At 41.2% G+C, this 3878-nt stretch overlaps 1 long non-coding RNA gene across 1 annotated transcript in view; it reads left to right on the forward strand.

The window, feature by feature from the left end:
* The window catches only part of LOC138977974 (uncharacterized), a 3273-nt gene extending 31 nt beyond the window's left edge, over positions 1 to 3242 (forward strand). Inside the window, exons 1-2 of the long non-coding RNA XR_011459545.1 lie at positions 1 to 360; positions 641 to 3242. The exon at positions 1 to 360 is cut by the window's left edge and continues 31 nt beyond it. This is a non-coding gene — a long non-coding RNA (uncharacterized lncRNA). The remainder of the gene's footprint in view (positions 361 to 640) is intronic.
* Positions 3243 to 3878: the final 636 nt, after the last annotated feature.

A 3878-nucleotide genomic window follows, 5' to 3' on the forward strand; every position in this document is an offset into this window, starting at 1 on the left:
AATAGAATAGACTATAGCGATGGTCAGACATTGGAAAGGGCTATAGGCTGCATACCGTCGCGTTGACCGCAGTTGAACCTTTGTGTAACTGACAAGGTTTTTCACGTGCAAGTAATGCAGGCGACAGCTCACTGGCAATGTCATAGCAAGAACGACTTTGTAAAATCAGTCGCCGTCAAGGAGCCAAGCTCGACTCATGTTTTTCGTAACACTTTAGCAGACGGGCTCCTGTTTTAGGTATCTGACTGAAGAAGGATGAAGACTGACGAACTTTCCCTATCAGTCTACGTGATATCTTCCATTTTCATATTCATGCCAGGCCGGCGACTGTACTAAATGTTGGCTTTACACTCTTTTGAGGTATGTTTGAAACCGGTTATATTTTCATGTCATGTTGTCGTATGTGAGAAGAGTGACTGTTTCTGTGTTTAACGTTATTGTGTAGGCCTAAGCTATTGTGCTACACTGCTTAAACATGTGAGGGTTTTACGTAACGTTTTCTTGGTTTTAGAAAACAGGAATTAACGTGTAAATAATTATATTGGCTCATGCAGCTTAATATGTTGGACGAGTGAGTATTTTTATTGTGCGAGTGAAAGAAACTAAAGACAAGTTGACTTATGGACTATAAACTTTACAGTGTTCCAACTGGAGGGTTTCATCGCCGGAGGCTGAACTGAACCAGTCAACTGCGGCTTGGTGTACATGACCATGGCATGGAGAGCTGGCAGAGTTCTACAGTTAGCCGCCGAGACGAACTGGAAGGATCAAGGACTACGTCAAGCAATAGTTGCGGTGTCGTGAGGACTGGTGCATCCTTGTCAGTCGTCTGAAGGACTTACAGCCATACCAACATCTTGAAAGCCGAAAGATGGCAGTAGGGTAACGTACAGTAGAATATCTATTCGTCTTACCTGTTAAGCTGCTTTGTTTGAGCCAAAAGGTGTCTGCGTCTTGGACTGTAGAGTTTCTTGCGGTGTTGTCGGCCTAGGGTACTGGTCGAAGCCCGGAAATGATTTTGTGATGTAAAAAGCTTTGTAAACAATAATAATTAGTCTTGGCAGTGTCAAGATCCATTTAACACCAGGTTTTTGCGTGTGTGAGTGCGTGTGCGCTTGTGCCTTGTAAGCTACGGTAGCGGACAACTATTCAGATTACATTCAAGCCTGTAAACAAATACTAAATTTATAGAGTGGTGTAGAGGCATTTATGATTGTCTAGAAACCGGCCAATAAAGGACCATAACATCTGGCGCAATAAGGGCTATACCACTCCATAACAAATGGCGCCCAATAGTGTTTGTTTGTTTGACCCTTTAGCAGTATTGTTTTCTATCTCAAGGCACGTGCGCTTACACGGGTGTGAATGATTGTTTTGTTTGTCCTGTTTATCCAGTAACATTTTCAGATTTGATTTGATTTTTGATTTGATGTGTTGACTGGCATATTCTTGCAAGGCCAAGGTCTTACTCGAGTTTCGTTCATGATATATTTTTTTAAACAGCTTCTGAACATGACCGGTATATAATTCTTTTGACTTTTTGGATAATCTCTGATCGAGATTCAGAAAATTTCATCGTTTTTTCAACAATTCATTTTCTTTTGAGGAAAGGGGGTGATGTTACGAAGCAGTTTACTCGTATTTTTGGTAATGTGTATTGTTGTAAATAGAATAGACTATAGCGATGGTCAGACATTGGAAAGGGCTATAGGCTGCATACCGTCGCGTTGACCGCAGTTGAACCTTTGTGTAACTGACAAGGTTTTTCACGTGCAAGTAATGCAGGCGACAGCTCACTGGCAATGTCATAGCAAGAACGACTTTGTAAAATCAGTCGCCGTCAAGGAGCCAAGCTCGACTCATGTTTTTCGTAACACTTTAGCAGACGGGCTCCTGTTTTAGGTATCTGACTGAAGAAGGATGAAGACTGACGAACTTTCCCTATCAGTCTACGTGATATCTTCCATTTTCATATTCATGCCAGGCCGGCGACTGTACTAAATGTTGGCTTTACACTCTTTTGAGGTATGTTTGAAACCGGTTATATTTTCATGTCAGGTTGTCGTATGTGAGAAGAGTGACTGTTTCTGTGTTTAACGTTATTGTGTAGGCCTAAGCTATTGTGCTACACTGCTTAAACATGTGAGGGTTTTACGTAACGTTTTCTTGGTTTTAGAAAACAGGAATTAACGTGTAAATAATTATATTGGCTCATGCAGCTTAATATGTTGGACGAGTGAGTATTTTTATTGTGCGAGTGAAAGAAACTAAAGACAAGTTGACTTATGGACTATAAACTTTACAGTGTTCCAACTGGAGGGTTTTCATCGCCGGAGGCTGAACTGAACCAGTCAACTGCAGCTTGGTGTACATGACCATGGCATGGAGAGCTGGCAGAGTTCTACAGTTAGCCGCCGAGACGAACTGGAAGGATCAAGGACTACGTCAAGCAATAGTTGCGATGTCGTGAGGACTGGTGCACCCTTGTCAGTCGTCTGAAGGACTTACAGCCATACCAACATCTTGAAAGCCGAAAGATGGCAGTAGGGTAACGTACAGTAGAATATCTATTCGTCTTACCTGTTAAGCTGCTTTGTTTGAGCCAAAAGGTGTCTGCGTCTTGGACTGTAGAGTTTCTTGCGGTGTTGTCGGCCTAGGGTACTGGTCGAAGCCCGGAAATGATTTTGTGATGTAAAAAGCTTTGTAAACAATAATAATTAGTCTTGGCAGTGTCAAGATCCATTTAACACCAGGTTTTTGCGTGTGTGAGTGCGTGTGCGCTTGTGCCTTGTAAGCTACGGTAGCGGACAACTATTCAGATTACATTCAAGCCTGTAAACAAATACTAAATTTATAGAGTGGTGTAGAGGCATTTATGATTGTCTAGAAACCGGCCAATAAAGGACCATAACATCTGGCGCAATACGGGCTATACCACTCCTTAACACCACTGAAGAAACATAATCGTCAGAAGGATTGTGTGAGACGAAGACGTCGTCAACTGAGAATTACGCGACATGTGAAATGTGCGTAACGTGAAACTGTGTTAAACAGGAAACATAATCGTCAGAAGAATTGTGTGAGACGAAGACTTCGACTATCGTGAGACAGTTAGTCTCCTACGTGTTTTCAAGATATTATTCTTCTTATACATGAATGCAAGTGATTTGTAGACTGCATGAGAGATAACATATTTGTATTTTTGTGTTGATGTTACAATATAGGTACGAGGGCAAAGGGCATTAATTGTGTTCAGTCTTTGTGCCTTGTTTGAGTGTTGTGTGTGTACGTGTGTGAGACGGGAGTTTGTAAACAGAGTAGCACACGCATTTTTCTGATAGAAACATAAATACACACAGACACTTACACGAAAATCCATCCGTAACATCGAAAACCAATATTTTGTCATAGCAAAAACTGTCAAATGCAAACCGAGTCGAGTACATTCACTACGTAGTCTAGAGGCTGACTTCCAAAAGGTGAAACACCCTAAACGTTGCTTGTTAGAAGCAAGCATCCACTTTGGTCTTGTAGTTTGGACATTTAGCTATATGCCTGGCATGGATGCCACTTCTGAATTTTACTGGTATGGCCGCCATGACAGTTTTCAAAATGGCGGCCGAAACCGCCATATACAAGCCTATTTCCACTTGTATATGAAGTAAATCCCAAAACCAAATGGCTAGTTATACTAATTCGAGGCTGCAGAACTCGAATATCATGATACAATTTGTGCTTATTGCAATTTAAAAAAAGTTTTGGTCAAAATATATTTTTTATTCAAGCTGTGTTGGTCCAATCATGAACGATTGTTCTTTCTTCAAATGATTTCAAGTAGGTTTGTTTTCAGTTTCTGTAACAGGAATAGAATATGGAGC

This window comes from Littorina saxatilis, linkage group LG10, assembly GCF_037325665.1.
Source record: "Littorina saxatilis isolate snail1 linkage group LG10, US_GU_Lsax_2.0, whole genome shotgun sequence".
NCBI classification, from domain to species: Eukaryota; Metazoa; Mollusca; class Gastropoda; order Littorinimorpha; family Littorinidae; genus Littorina; species Littorina saxatilis.